General features: G+C 38.1%; 1 long non-coding RNA gene across 1 annotated transcript in view; it reads right to left on the bottom strand.

Moving 5' to 3' along the window:
• The window catches only part of LOC115597944, a 57,740-nt gene that overhangs the window by 25,350 nt on the left and 15,277 nt on the right, over nucleotides 1-17,113 (bottom strand). The gene's annotated exons all lie outside the window — the stretch shown is intronic.

A 17,113-nucleotide genomic window follows, 5' to 3' on the forward strand; every position in this document is an offset into this window, starting at 1 on the left:
GAGCCTTTCAGCAGCTAGTAAACGTACAGGGCTAGCTATCCTTTGTATATTTTAAAAAAAATAAAGCTGAAACAAAACTGGCTGAGGGAGAGGGACAGGAAAGATTCTTTTAATAAAGTTTTATACTGTTGAAGAGAATGAGTATAATTCCTCTTTTTTTCAGCTAGATGCTTGCAATTACTCACCACACATTTCAAAGCAGGTTCAAACCTCCCAGTTAAGCAGCCTCCCTTATCACTCAAGCACCAACTCCTTCCTGCTGCACCCCTGTGCTGAACCTTGACCTGTGGAGATTAGCTCTGTCTGGAGAAAGGACCAGTTTGGTTTCCCACCCCTTTTGATCTAATCTTTTCTTCTCAGACTTTCAGAGAAAATACCAGAAAGTGCAGTACTGGTAGTACTTTGGTGATTTTTCTGCACTTTCCTGCAACAAAATAGTATTTAAATGGGAAGAGAAATTGTATTATGAAATTGTAAGTGATGATATGGTACCAGAAGATAATCAGCTGTTGTTGAAGTTAAACATTTGTTAAACCACAAGGGCATTACTGTGCCTTCTGGACATACATAGTCAGAAGATGATAACATAACTGAGGATTTTATGTTGAATGCAAAATCAAGTCATAACACAGCAAAACTTCTTGAAAAGAATTGTGTAGATCAATAAAAGAGCTTTTATTTCTTTCCCTTATATCTAATATTGCTGTCCATTTAGATACCAGTTACTGCCTTCTAGCTAGAATAGCACAAATATTGATGTTTACATGTAGTGGAAGAAAGAATCATATTTATCACAGCAGTGGCAAATACTTCAGTGTAATACTTTTGCCCACAACTACACAAACCTATAACAGAATAAAACAAAAGTCAGTTAATTCTAGAACAATGGAATCTGACCCTCTTTGAATTCCAACTCCATGTAAGAAGGACAAATTAGACTTTCAGTTCTGAATACCTTTTAAATAAATACAGCAGATCCTACTTTTATGTACTCTTATCATTGTGGATATACTTCCTTGATTTCATGAGAAATAAAACTGAACTCTGACTTATGAAGCATGAGCAAAACTATGTGCAGTTATCTCACTTCCATGGCTCATCAGACTCAAATTTTTCAAGGTTTTATTCACCAAAAAGGTGAATTTGACACTGGGCTTGAAAATATGCAAAAAAGTAGGCTTTATTCCTTCAGAGGAACACAGATGCCAATAGGTTATATGGTTGTACAGGAAATCAGCAGCAGAGGCCAAGACAATGCCTACCAGATTTAACCCCATGTACAGTGCCCTGATCCACAACTCCTTTGCTTTAACCATTATCTCATTTCTCTTCAGTTTCCTAAGTAATCTAAGAACAAGATACTCCCAAACTTATAACTATTGCAATTCCTATTTATCTTTTCCAGAGATTATCAAACTGAAGTATCCTCCTCCAAAATCTGACAGAATATTATTCATCACTCCCCTCCCCTGATATCTGCATGCATATTTCACCTTTGCACCCTCTCCAGTTCAAACATTCTCATCTAATTAGTCACCCAGTTCTGTAGCTTGGCACTCACAACAGGCTTGAAAATTGCAAAGCATCGAACACATGCTTTTGGCCACTTGCCCTTTTAAAATCCAGGTTGTGAATTGATTATCTCAGTCTGACCTTGACCAAATCCATGCAGCTGTGAGCCAGGGCACCAGCTAATGGACATGAATAACTCCCAGTTGCTCAGGTGATTTCATAAACAGACAACACTCTTTCTTACATATATGAACCTGCATTGCATTTTATCTAACAGCTTAATTGTGAATCAACAACACACAGATTTCTAGGAGGTGTTTTGACCTTTAAGTATTTGCCAACTAATTACAATCTTCATGCACCATATTGTGCTCTGAATTTGAACATCTGCTCCATGTTCTAGATGTTCTGGAAACTGTATATTTTTGGTTTGTAGTTTCACCCACCTGAACAAAAGCAATGCCATGCCAGGACTCACATGCTTCCCAGAACTGGACATACAGTTTGCTGTGAGAACAAACATAAGTACATCCTCAATATTCGTGTGGGGGAGCCAAACCTTCCATCAGCCACAAACTCTCCTCTCTGCAAATAAAATGTCTGGCTTTACCTTACTACAGTAGTGTTCAGAGGCTAGATGTGAGCAGTCCTTCTAATGAGCCATCACTTCTGCAGAGACTATTTGAATTTTATGGGTGTAAATTGGAGCATAGGAGGTTCAAGTTGAATATTCGAAAAAATTTTTTTACTGTAAGGGTGACAGAGCCCTGGAACAGGCTGCCCAGGGGGGTCGTGGAGTCTCCTTCACTGGAGACATTCAAAACCCACTTGGACACGTTCCTGCACGATGTACTCTAGGTGGCCCTGCTCTGGCAGGGGGGGTTGGACTAGATGATCTATCGAGGTCCCTTCTAACCCCTAAGATTCTATGATTCTATGATTCTATGATTTATCTTGTGCAGAAAATCAGAATAGAGGGCTGCATGTGCTTTGTTTTACTGAAGCTTTCAAGTTGCTCAGTGAACTGTGATATTTAAAGAAGCTTGACTCTGATAGCTTTGTGTCCCATCAGATGTTCATCAAAACCAGTGCTTAAAGCAAGGATCCCATTGCTGTCTAAATAGCTGTGTTAATGAACTATAAGCAATACAAGATGACATGGCCATGCTGCACCATTTTGTCCTCTCCTTCAAAACTTCATTCCTTCTCCTGAAACCCATTTGCAGCTCCAAAGCCTTTGGTTAGGGAAGAAAACTCCAAAAAGAAAATCCCAATGTTTTGGGATCCAGCTCAGCCTTCAGGTTCACTCCCATCATTAAACAAAACTAGCCAACAATAATACCCGTTTGAACTTGTATTAGCAAAATTTACTATTGTAATTTTTTTGCAAGCTGTGAATTTCTTAAATGCAACTGGCCTTTCAATGTGCTAAATTTGCTAGAAGGCAGCAGAGTGAGAGTGATTCTGGACATGCCTTAGTGTCTGGATGGGCCTGTAATGACCTTTCATTTGGATATAAAGGTCTGTCAGTGTTGGGAATTAATGTAGTGAAATACCAGGGGGGAGGTGTGTGTGTGAAGGGGAAGGAAAAGGATGTTAATCTCAATAAAACATGGGGTTAAGAACAAGAACCAGGAACAGTTAAAAATGGAAGGATGTGTCGGCATATGAAAGAGAGTTTAAAAAAATACTACAAAAAATTAGGTTGGTTTTGATCTTATTTGGGTCATTTAGGGCATAGAAGGTAACTTAGAAACATGATAGAACTCACCACAGTGAGTTCTCTGACAAGTATCTTGGCTTTGTGAAACAGCATTTTTCACTGGTGAAAATCTGCTCTGATTCACCATAATGTAAATGGCTCCATCTTGTTTAAATACATTTATTATCAAAAGTACAGTCCCAAGATGGAGTTCTGAAGTGCCTAGAAGCAGTACTGCAGACCTCAGGTTGTGCCTCTCTATTTGGAAGAGGGAGCAGGAAACCAGATACTGAAATATGGATTCATTCCACAAAAGGAAAATTAGCACATCCAGACACAAATTATGCATTTTCTCTGTCGTTTGAGAAGGTAGCTTTGCATTTTTAGCTTTGAGTTTGGTGATCTTTGCTATTAGAGAGGACTCCCATAGATTCCCCCCAAGAAACCTGTTCTCAAAAAGCTTCAATGAGCAAAATAATACTGAAAGAATATTTTCAAAATACTGACCCCCGAGAAATCTTCCTAGAATAATCTGAGTCTTTCCAACAGTCATATCCTTGTTGTCCAGTTCAGCTGCAAATTTCAATATACTATAGAGCTGCAGCAGACTAAGTTACCACTTAACCTACCCATTCCTTGCTCTATCCATCTTTTCACTAAATTGAATTTACTTTGGATGCACTTACTTAATAAAATCATCTCAGGTGCAAACATTTCAGCCTCAGAGAGAAATAAACAGCCCAGTGTTAGCCAGGGAGAGGGAACAGATTTGAAAGGACATGATAGAGAGTGAAAAGTTAGTCAGCACTAGGGTTCAGATTAAAACACAAGCCCAAAGACAAGTGACAAATTCAGCAGAACAAAAATAACTAGTTTGACTACACTATTGCAAGTGTGGGTCACCTTCTGATCTTTCTGTCACTTGGCTAAGCCATGTGGTTCTCTCTCTAATGGAATATTAATCAGGTTTAGATGTAATTAGTAAAACCAGTCATCACTTAAATAACAAACATGTAAGACAACTCTCAAAAAGGCTCTCATTTGGCCTTCTAATTACTGTGCAATGAACCTGCACAGCTGTCCCTAATAGTGGCTGTAACTATTATTCAGCAAGGTTTTAAAGAAAACATTAACAGGCAACACGTGCACGCCATCAACCATGCGTACTCACACAGGTACAGCCTGAAGGTCACTCAGAACACCAAGTTTGTTTTTTTAATCCATATCTCAAAGGGCTTGGAACTCATTGGCTGCCCTGGCAGCAGAGCTTGCTGGGGCCATGCGTTGTTCCCATGTTCCCCACTGTGACTCATGGGGAAAGCAGCAGCATTTGCTCAGCCAAATTTGATGAGTGCTGGGCACCAAATATATTCTCAGATCATTTTCCAAATTGCAAGAATCCAGCAAGGCTCTCTGTGCTTTTTTTTTATTTTATTTTATTTTTTCTTCACTTTTTCTTTTTTTTCCCCTAGTGGAAGCATATAAACACTCTCAGCAATGATGAGATTCTCATGGCTTAAAATAATTATGCATTAGTCTCTGGAGCTTAATATATTCATTTAATAGTACCTTCCTCCTTGCCTTCTGGCCACAATATGTCTACAGTGACCATTCATTAAGTGGCAGCATGCTATAGACATTAGTTTTATAGCAAAACTCCTGCACATTACTTAGAGCACTTTCATCAGTGTCCCATTAAATTAACTGCCTGGATAATTGCAATATTGCATGGAGACATTAAAGTTCAGTTTAAATCACCTAAATCAACACACACAGTTTCACTGGGAGAAGTGGAATCTCAGTCCAAGACCTGAAGTTTCTGAAAAAATTGTCAGCTGGTTCCATATCTTGTGTCCAATAAAAAATAAATGTTTCATGTTGAACACTAATGTTCACCAACAGACTTGGAAAGCTGAGATACAGATTGCCTGCCTTGCTTCAAATACATCCCTTCTGACACACTCTTTATTACTGCAGTCCAGAAGGTACTGAACAGCATCTTAGCCGACTTTATGTACCTAGATACGAGATAGGTATAAAAAATGGTGAAAACCTGCTGTATGTCCAGATCTCCAATCTCAGTAATGTTTTTAGTTACATGTATTAAAAACTTAGAAGGAGCTACAGCTCATTGCCAGGTTTCTGCTGCTTAAAAATAACGATCAGTGGCAAGAATCATAGGGAGGAAGAGAGGGAGGAAGGAAGGACTGCACAGAGGATCAGAAAGAATATTTTTTGTGTTTAGTCATTACACATGACTAGCAATATTTCCAGAAATGAAAATTTCATTTAAAATGTACTCACATCAAGAAAGAATGATTTTCCATAACTATATTCACTAGGCTGTAGGTGATGGATTTTAATAATGGGAAAAAAAGATAAAATTTTTTGGCACATGCAACTCTTAATCTTACAAGTAAGTAAATATTTGAATCAACCATGTCAAAGCATGGCTCATGGCCACAAGTGTATGGAGTGAGTGAGGCTCAGCTCTTGTTCCAAAGTCCATGGCTTTGGCCCATGTATGCTGAAGATGTAGGAGTGTGGTAAAAGCAGAACAAACAAAATTCTCATAAAAGTTTATTGCACACCCTGATCCAGCTCTCATGATCTTTGGCAAAGGGTGATTGTAATAACCTATTCCTTGGCCCACATTGTACTGAAACATTCACTCATCTCCCTTCTTTTCTCCTTCCTCTCTAGAAATTCTCTGGTAAATGTAATGAACGATGCTCAGCAATTGTAAGAGCTACCTGATGTGTAGACACAAAGAATTACCCAAGACACTTTCTCAGCTATGAAGAGAGAAAAACTGAAACATAGAAGATGGTAGTAAACACAAAACATTCATATGATGCTTTTCTCAAAGAGATTTGGTACAGCAGCTCTGCAGGGGGCTCAGGAAGGGCCAGGTGAGCAGCAGCATGGTGCAGCTGGGTCCCAGCACTGACAGGGAGATTCAGGCTGGCAAACATTTGTACCTCTCACATCAACATGCCAAAGGCTTCAGGAGTACAGGGATCTCCAGTGTGCTGCCCCAGATCTATTTTCGAAGTGTGTCCTCAAAGAAGGAAGAATTATAGCTAGATCTGCAAAATTAATACAGACCTAAAATATTTAGTATTCAGTACTCCTAAGAACAGGTAAAAATCCTGCCAAACCTGAGGTCCACAGCATTTTGCTTTGAGAAAACTGAACTTAACCTAGATTTTGTCTAGGCTTAAAGGGGTGATGCTGGAGACATCTGATTCTGGGTAAGTGAAGTGACAAAGAGTCATTAACTGAGACCCAGTTTATTGGGGCAGATAGTGACTACTTTCATGATATATTAGATTTGGCCACATCTACAGAACCAGAAGATCTGTCATTTAACCAACATGAAGTTACATATTCTCACAGTTTAAATAGGAATTATTCATAGAAACAACTTTTCTCAAAGACACTTTGCTATTAACACTCTTTAAATGTCTTGTGTTAACACAAAGTAAGCCTTCAAGATTCAAAGGTATAGCATTAATACAGATTGATATAATGGAATAATGCTATAATTTTCTGTTATGCTGTTGGAAGACAGCAGATTATCGTGATTACATAAGTTTAGCAAGGTTTGAGGGAAGTTATTTTTCTTCGGTTGCTGAAACTGGGAGAAAAATTTAACCAAACAGGTACAGTTTGGGCAAAACTGTAACCATCAGTTTAGCACAGGTTGAAAAAAAATATGTACAAAATCCCTGCACTGAGTTTAACTAGGTTATATTAATGAGCTAGACAATCTGAAAGAGAAGATGCTGATGTCTTTAGAGGACAGGGGAGTTTATGAAGAGATCAGAGAGAGAAGGAAAAAGGAAGATCTTCAGTGAAACCTTAAAGTGTGCAGACTGACATGGACTGGAGAGACTAAGATGTACCATAAAAGCATCCCTATTCTGTGACTTTGAATCCTATCAGAATACTGATTTTTTTTCCTTCCTAGATTAATCTCCATAAGGTGCTTCATGCCTCCCTTCTGGACCAGAAGCAGTTCAGAGATGCTCTATTTTATCTGTGAAAAATGCAGGATTTTGTGTCATAGTATTTATAAAGCACTTATTTCAACCTTTCCTGATGGATAAAGGCCTGATCAAATTAAATCTAATCCACTGATAAATGCTCTGTTTGTTGAAAAATCTTGAACTGAGTCAAATATCAAAAGCAACTTGAATCTGGGTGATCCTGATGATTCATTTACCAATGCAAATGATTTACTGCGTTACAGCTGGAAGGTTATTCCACTTTGTCTCAGTAATATATCTCAGTCTAGTTGATACTCTCTATCAGGCAAATACTGGCACAGAATTCACAATGAGTACCCAGTAGAGCTGGTTAAAACCCAGCCTGGGATGGCAGAGTCAGGCTGAAATCACCACAGTTATCATCCCTTACTCACATATGAGCCAACTTTGGGAAGCATTGCCTAGCCTAATGCACATTTCAGGAGGGTTTTTTTTCCCCCTCTCTTGAAGCCATGTTCATACAGAATATAATTTTCAAAAGCAGCTTGTGGGAGACAGTCCTAGGTGACCCCAGGACAAAAGGGCAGAGGCTGTATTTAGCTGCAGGTTCTTGGGTCATGGGGAAGTCACAGTGGAAGCGCTACAGCAGGAACAATTTGCTTGTGCAGGGAAGGATGGAGTGGGACTTTTCTCAGTAGTTTGGCAAGTTCCATTCAGGAAATCCCTACTCTCTGAGATGAAACATCATCATTTACTGAGCTACAAAGTTAGTTTTCCAATACAGTGCCGGATATCCTATCTGAAGATATCCTGTGGAAGCAGAATGAGCCTGGGAGAACTGGAGTGCAAATTAAGTCTCTTTGACTTCACCTTGGAGTCACCCTTTGCAAAACTTTACAGTTCAGAGAATGTTTCTAGTGGGCTATATGGGAACAGTCAGTACTTAACTCCATAGTATTTAGGGAATGAACTAATTAGCAAGCATGAAATAAAGAATATTCTGCCACTATAATAGTAAGAATTTAGAAACCAATGCTACTTACCTTTAAAAGGATTGTATTTTTACAAGCATTTAAAACCCACCCCCTCACATAAAATAGGTTATATTTAAATACAAGTTACTCACTTTCAACAACTGAAATAATCTGAAAACATGGTATTCCTAACTCCCCCAAAATAGAAAATGACATTTAACTTCCCCCTGCCTCATTTTTCTTTCCCAGGAGATCTTTACAGACTCAGGATCTCCACACACTGCTAATTAGAACTAGGAACAAAATGTACCTTTCTGTCCTTTTCCTCAGAAAATACATCACAGCAAACTGTTTTCAAATCGATATTAACACATCACTCTTGTTCTTTACATAACATAAATAATTTCTCTGCTATCCCATCTTTTAAAGTGATTTTCTAGGTGAGAGCATTGGTAAGAGACCAACACCAGCATGGAACTGCTGTCATACCTCAAATAGAAGAAAATTGGCAAGATTTAAATAATAATACAGCTTTTTCAAAGCAGATAATTTGGATATGTTGTGTTTCAAAGGGCTTTTTTTTGCTTCCATTTGTTGAAGAAAATTTTCTTGTGATGGACAAAAAATAAATAAAGCTTTTGTCTGCTCTCCAGAGCTCAGTCTCCAGTCATGGTGACAACTGGAAAGTAACATACAGAGGAATTTTCTTCTAAAATCCCTGTTTGTCAAGTATTTTCATAGATAGATTAGTACTTGCTTTCTATAATCAATATATTTTTTCCCTACATTTCTGCACTGAGAAGTAGCCAAATAAAGTGGCTGAAAAGTGCCATCTACTGCCTGCATGAGAAAGAGCCGGAGCTGAGCACCGTGACTGAAAGAGCAAAAGCAGTTCTGGCACAGTTTTTCACTATAGGAAAGATTGGGAACTTGGCAGGAGGCAACAGCACTTTCTCCATTATTTTTGTGCTATCAGACCCACAGGTTTTTATTAGTAGCAGCCATAAGATGTTTTCCACTTGGAGAAGTGCACTTCAGCTCTTCAGAAGACCTCTTTCAGAGAGCTATGTGGTGCCTCATGGTTATGGCTTTAAAAGCTACTAATGCATACAGTTAGCTCTATTTTGTGTGTACATACATAGCTATGGATTTTTATATATACACGTATTGTCCACTATGTTGCTTTTTTCTGGCCTTGGCATACTGGAAATAATTTCAGATGCACTTCTTTGACAGCACAGGTGAATTTGTCAGTTGTCAGACTTTAAAATTATGGACATAGAGCTAGTTACTACATCTATTCTCATAGTACTCCTCATTCCTTTTGTTCTAAAACTTCTGATCTCTGTTGGTGTTCAGACACCATTTCTACACAGCAGACAAAAAACCATTGAAGCTCATATCCCCGTGAGCTTCACAGGAGTTATCTTGGTATGGCCATCCCAGTTCACTCAGAGTACCCATACCGGTGGCTGGTTTTGGTGTTCTGTTCCTACTGACATCCTAAATCTTCAAAAATAACCCCATTTTTTCCTTCTCATTTCAGAAAGAGATGGTGTCTCCTAAAATAGAAGATGTACTGTACACATATGTTGTGAAGACTGGGTGGCAGCTCACTAAACCACTGCAGATAGTCTTTCCCACTTCCTTAAAAGCTGGAGGATTTTCCAAATCCTAGGGATAATAATGAGAAGAGGAGGAAGCAAAAGAGAAAACAGAGGAAAGGCTGCTGGGTGCTGCATTACTGCATGACCTAATGAAGGCACCTGAATATTCCAAATTAGACATGAAAGTGTTGAAAAACACCAAATAAATCCACCAAATTTAGGTGCCTGTGTTTTGTTTTGATAGTTTATTTTTGGTCACTTTTAACTTATATTAAGCATCAGAGAGATATGGTTAACAATTAATTGCTAATAGGAGCATATTTATCACAGGACAAAGAGTCTGAAGTGAACTGACCATATGGAACAACTTAATGATAAAATTTGGCTCTTGTATGCAGAGAACTATCAACTACTGCATAGATCTTGCTCCAAAATTTGGTAACATTCTAAACTACCAGATTACTTTACTTAAAAGGCCCTTATATATTCAGTTGAAAGAAGTATGGGGTGGCCCACATAATAAAACTTGAAAGTCTTGAATAGGCTGGGCCTGTAGTTAAAAAAAACTACATCATTTTTTCACTTCACCCCACCATATGCTATTTTATATACTTCACACACTGCATACTTTCTTGGAAATGTGCCAATTACAGAAACTCAAATAGTGATGTTTTCCAAATTGTCTGTTGAATTTGTGCATCCCAGCTGAATTCAATCAAGAGTTCACTTCCTGTGAGAAATAAAGCTATTTATAACTCTATACCATGTGACAAACACTTCTCATCATGGTAGAAGGACTTGAGACATCTCTGTCAGTCAGTTCAGCTTATTTTTCCCATGGTGGTTGAAGTCAATTTGATGCACCCCAGATTGGAAAAAGGTGCACAGGCATTTGCTGCTTTGTCATTGAGTTTTGGCATTTGTTCTCTGACTGAGCAGTAGTTTCCATGTGAGGATGCAATAATAGTCATTTTGGCTAGTTTAGCTTATAATCAAACTTACAACTGAACGGAACTGCACACACAACAGAGAGATAAGTCCTGTGAGAAAGAAGTTTTGAAGTTTAGGTGATTCTGTAATTCAAATTACAGAACTGAAACATGATTTGTCTAATATTCATTTCTGACAGAGATCTTACGATATGTAAAAAGAGATTTTTGAAGCTGAACTATGTTTATTTTCCCACTCTCTGTTTTCTTATGTGTTTTAATGTACTCAAGAGCTAAGCCTGAAAAGTACATTTAGTGTGACTGAAATTTATAAGAGGGAAGAAAAGGAAAACAACAACCATTAACATTTCTACATATACAGTTTAATCGGGAAACAGGTTGAAGACAGTTCTGTCTTGGCTTAGCATACTAAACCAGGAATTATCTAAACTGACATGATTTTTGCTTCCTTTGTGAAAAAAAACTTTTTTGATCTATAAAAAACTTAGACATGAACTACAAACATCAATAAGTGTAAAAACATCAATGAAGTGTAAAGCCATTATTTTCTCTTATTTATCTGCAGGATGCTTGTAACAGCCATAAAATACTTTGCCACTCCGGGTACATGAAGCACTTGTGCTCCTGTAAGCCTAATTAGCTCCATAATTTTTTGAATAAAAGCTGCCGATATGCTGACAGGTAGGTATAGATAATGCTTCATTATGCTATTGGAGAACACAAAAAAGTGGATTTTTTTTTTGACAAAATTTATAAATAGAGTGCTACTAATAATGCAAATCAGAGACAGTAATATTGATATGTTATGGATTTAAGAATAAACTGGAGATGCTGACTGGTAAATTTGCAAGGAAGTCCCTCGAAATATGAAGGAAAAAGAGACTTTAAAAAAAAAAAAAAGTGCTTTAACCTATTTTTTTTTTCAAATTTCATTCCTCAGCAGTGAGGGAAAGAATATTCAGGATGCTTTCCACAATGCTGCAATGGGTTGTTCTGGAGTCAAACAACTCCAGGGATATGAATAACTGTGTCTAACTTCTTCAGTAAAAATGAGACAAATAAACTGAAAAAAAAAAAAAAAAGAAACATCCCAAAAAACTACTGTGGTCTCCACATCTGGGATGCAGGATCTCACTGCTTTAAAACAGTTAAGAAAGCAAGAAGTAAAAATCAGATTAAATTTTCTGGCGTCATCTAGAAGAAGAATAATTCTCTGGTATCTAAGCTAGAAGGCTAGGAAGAAATTACTATAACTAAAAAGTAGATCACAGAATCATAGAATGGTTTGGGATGGAAAGTACCTTAAATATCATCTAGTCCCAACACCCCTGCCTGATTCCAAAGTCAGAAATTTATCTATCAAGGAATGCGTACACCTAGCATTGAAGCAATTCTTCAGAAATGTTTCAGTCAAGCCCAGACATTTTACATATTGTACATATTCTTGCTTTCTGCCTCATATGCTATTGGGCTACACAACTACATTGGTCTTTTTGCATTGGTCTTCCCTCTGCACCTCCCAAGAATCAGGTAAAAAAAGTATGTTGTAAGTGAAAGAGACCATCAGAGAGTGGGAAAAATTAGATTGGAATTACTGCAGAAATAACAGAAAATGAGATGTTCTTCCAACAACTCTGATAAAAAAGAGGAGGCAAAACTATCTTCCCCATGTTTCTAAAAAGCTGCTGAATAATTATGCTCCACATGTTCCTCTTCACTAGGGAAAAAAGTGTCTTCCGTCTTGCAAGCTCTTTGAACACATAATGTTCTACCCCAGAGAAATCTGCTTCTACTTTCCAAAAAACATAAGTACTAAAATTGAAATGTCATATTGGAAAGTTACTGAGAACTATTTTAAACATCCTATCCTGTAAAGCAGTGCAGCATTTTTTCAGTCCAGGTTCAATATGAAATGCAATCTGTAGAAAGTATATTTCAGCTGTCACACAAAAAGCTCCAGCTCTTCCTCCTGAGAAAGGAAAAACACAAGTGGAAAATTTTCAAGAAAGTATGGTAGGCACATTTTTTTAACAAGAATTCTAGCATTGGGTCTCACTGTTCCAAGACTGGAAGAGCAATAAAACCACTTTGGGATCTACTCTGGAACACTAGCAACCAAAAGGCTTGTGCAACAACATATTAATATCAAGAAGTGGCTGCAAATCAGGACCTTGACTCTTGCTTCAGTCACCAAAAAAGGCATCAGAAACACAATGTACTGAGAGCTTCAACAACAGCACTCTGAAAGCAGCAAAGCCTCAGGTAGCCTGCTGAGTCTGTAAGAAGGGACCAAGAAGAGAAAATGACAAGAATGTCAGGGAACAAATCTCAGTAAAAAAAACTTCTATAAAAAATCAAAACTAGCAATGTGGTTAATCCTACCATCTCCTACCCATGTCTGAATCTAAAACATCACATTTCTTCCCTTTTATAGCCACACAAATCAAGTTGTTAATTGTATCCTATGGTAAGTGATGCACCTCAAATCTGTCCAGTTTTAAACCAAATTCAGATCTGACTCTCTGTTTCTCCCCTGGCTTTGGTGATGCGTCACAGTTACCTTGGTGACAGGACAGCTATTGATTCGAGTTACAAATACAGTGTGAGAGAATTTCACTGTACAACAGGGTTATTGTGGCTGATCTGAACAGCCCCAGTTTCAGCAGCAACTGCAGAAGCCATGTATCTGATCACTTTGTCACATGCTTTGCACTGCAGTCTGATTTCTTCTTGTATTTGTCCATGAACTTACAGCTAACGTATAAAAACCAGAATGTACATGCAACAAACTCTTCTATTAGTGTGTCACAAACATAATACTATAAAATGTGCCACTAAGATTCTGTCTTTTTCCATTGACAAAAATAAATTATATAAAAATCACAAGACCAAAAAAACAAATTTTTACATGAATGCCACTGCTATCCATCACAGACAGAACTTCTTAGCACCAACCATATTCTATAGCTTAGCTCACCCCACTTGTTACCATCATTACTGGTGCTCAGGTATTTTTCTCCTATATTTTTATTATGGCATTGTAATAGCTCTCCCTGCTAGTGGGACTACGTGTTACTGATTACAGACAGAGATCCTTGTTAAAAAATTGGGCCCCTCAGTTCAAGAAGGACAGGGAAGTGCTTGAAAGAGTCCAGCGCAGAGCTACTAAGATGATTAAGGGAGTGGAACATCTCCCTTATGAGGAAAGGCTGAGGGAGCTGGGTCTCTTTAGTTTGGAGAAAAGGAGACTGAGGGGTGACCTCATCAATGTTTTCAAATATGTAAGGGGTGAGTGTCAGGGAGATGGAGTTAGGCTTTTCTCAGTGGTGACCAGTGATAGGACAAGGGGTAATGGGTGTAAATTGGAGCATAGGAGGTTCAAGTTGAATATTCGAAAAAATTTTTTTACTGTAAGGGTGACAGAGCCCTGGAACAGGCTGCCCAGGGGGGTCGTGGAGTCTCCTTCACTGGAGACATTCAAAACCCGCCTGGACACGTTCCTATGCGAAGTGCTCTAGGTGGCCCTGCTCTGGCAGGGGGGGTTGGACTAGATGATCTTTCGAGGTCCCTTCCAACCCCAAGGATTCTATGATTCTATGAATTAGTTCTTTTGAACAAAAAATTGCCTGGACACATAGCTATTATGTAGCATCTCTACAATTAAAAAAATATGATTTAATACTTCTATTTAACTATATTCAATATTCTTTTCTCTAGCATGGCTTGTAGAATTAATCTATTTGTTGCAAACATCATGTAGAAATAACCTTTTTACGGCTGAGTGATATTATTTTGTCATTTGTACTACAATGAATTGGAGGGAGGATGTAAAATCATATTCAATCAAAGCAAAAGCATTCTTCCTCAGTTTGAATAATGAGCACAGATGCAGAGCACCAGTGAGTCATGGTCATGAGTCCCTTACCCTCAGTCCCTTCCAGGCATGAACAGCTTTCCTCTGTGTGCTCCTCACAGTCCTCTCTGTCTGCCTCCTTAGGAACACAGGAGCTGAAGCAGCACCCAGGAGGATTTGTGAATCTCTACCCCTATGTGGTAACTTCCTCCTTAAGAACTTGGATCAATGCGACTTACTACTGGGGGGAATTGAATTCTCAGTAATTTTGTGTTCATGATGCAGCACTCGTGGTTTGGGCACAATTTTTCAATAAATTGTACAGAAGAAAGAATAGTCACTGGTATATCAAAGCAAGGACAATATTATATATAAAAAAAAAAGTCATCTGCTCCCTCACACTACATTTCCCATGTTCGTATCTCCAAAAGAAGCTTAAAAGCTGATATGAACCCTTTGTCTGTGAATTCTTCCAAATTTTGTCATTTCCCACTTGAAGATCACTTCTGAATTGAACCATGCCCTTACAGATGACTTCAAAAACATACTTCAAAACCCTTTTTTACAGAGCTGAGAAAGGTAAAAGTAACTATTTATCAAAGAATACACCCAGTTTTAGCTTACTTCTCAGGCAAGTGACTGCTCCATCCATCAGGATATAGAGATAGCCTTTGTCTCCAATAAAAAACACTTTTTATCAAAGCCTGTTGATTAAAACAGTCATCTAACAAATGCTGTTAGGCCAGTTACCTGAAAGAGGAGATCTTGAGAAGGCTGCACTAGTCTGGAAGTTTATCTTCCCAGCCCTGTGCTCCCCTATGGGACATAAAGTCTAACTTATCCCAACAGCTCTTCAATCATCAGGTCCTCCCAACCAGGAGCAATTAATACTGTAGAGATAGTGAATAGAAAAAAATTTATGAACATTCAGGATAACCCTTACTGTAAAAAAAATCACTACAGCAAAATAATGTTTCCTATCAATGAAAGATCACTGAGAGGGCCTTGTGTAGCAGGACAAGCCTTTCTGAGGCTCAACAAGCTGCTGGCCTCTGCATTACCTCACACCAGAGTGAGCTGAGCTTCTCTCTGGGGGTGTGTGTCCCACCTTTATTGGCCCCCTGGTCTTACTCATGCCCAATAGGGGGCCTGTCCTGATCAGGCACAGGTGGACTCACACCCACTCTTTGGCAACTCAAGGCACCTGGTTTATCTTGTTTCTCTACAGCCTTATACTTTTATCCAAATTACTTTGCCCTTACTTTTATCCAAACTACTTTATTCTTACTTAAACATGAAGTATTTTCTGAGGATAGTTTGAAACTGCACTATGTTTCCATAATGGGAAAATGCAGTCTAGTGTGTTCAGAGCAGTTTGGGAAATGCCAGCAACAAGAAATAGATCTGGGATTATGCCAAATGATTTGGCTTCAGGAGCATAAATATGCCCTAAAGGCTACTTTGTGAAGGGCAGTATCACACTTATGCAAATATAATGTAGGAGGAAATGGAATTTGATAAAATTATTTTTTATCCAAAAAATTTGGACACGGATCTTGACTTCCATGCAGATTTGGGAACTGACAATATCCAGGTGCAGACTTCAGTGGTTCTGAACATCTGTGCCCTCTGCTTTGAATCATAAACTGAAACTTGGAGCCTTCAGGTACAATTACTAAACCTACTGCCTACTTTGAGGGCCTTATCTTAATAAACATTCTCTGTTCATACTTTGAACTGCATGATCAGGCAAGCTATGACTATCTGTATAGCTATCTAAATGGAAAACCACTTCTGGAGATATGAATTAACATGAGGATTAAATGATAAATTAATAAAGACTGACAGAAAACAGGAAATACTTGAAATATAGTCAAAATTCAGTAAAAAAAATTATCATCAGTCATTGTAGCTGCAAAGGTGATTACTTGGCTACATTAACACTGAAAACAAACAAACTAAATATATACTCTGTCTCTCTTCAGGCATCACTTTGCAAAATGAGATATTCACAGGTAAGCATGAGCTGCAACATCATTCTGTAGACCAGAAAATTGTGCCCAACATCTTGTAATGCATCTCATTTAGAAACTTCAGTTCTGATTCAAGTAACTGGGTTCATTCCAAAAATGGTATATATATAGTTGAGTGTAAGAACTCTATTGGAAGACTTTGCAATTCACAAACTTAAATACCTTTTTATTACTCAAGGCAAATAAATCTATGCTTTAAGTTTTTCTCCACCTCAGTGATTCTCTACCTTGCCTATCCCATGCTTGTCCCAGGTGTAGTTTTTAAACACCAGTAAACAGGATTTTTTCAAATATTTAAAGTATCTGAAGTACTTCATTTTTTACAGAGCTGGGATCACTGGTATGCTGAATAGCAACAATTTCAGTAGCTTTTATATCACTGTGATGGAAGAGAAAATAACACCTTTATGCAAGTTAGTTTGTACACCAACATTTTAAAGTACTAGACATAATGAGTTAGTTATTAATATTAACTATTTATATTCTTAAA

Source organism: Calypte anna, chromosome 2 (assembly GCF_003957555.1).
Source record: "Calypte anna isolate BGI_N300 chromosome 2, bCalAnn1_v1.p, whole genome shotgun sequence".
Taxonomy (NCBI): Eukaryota; Metazoa; Chordata; class Aves; order Apodiformes; family Trochilidae; genus Calypte; species Calypte anna.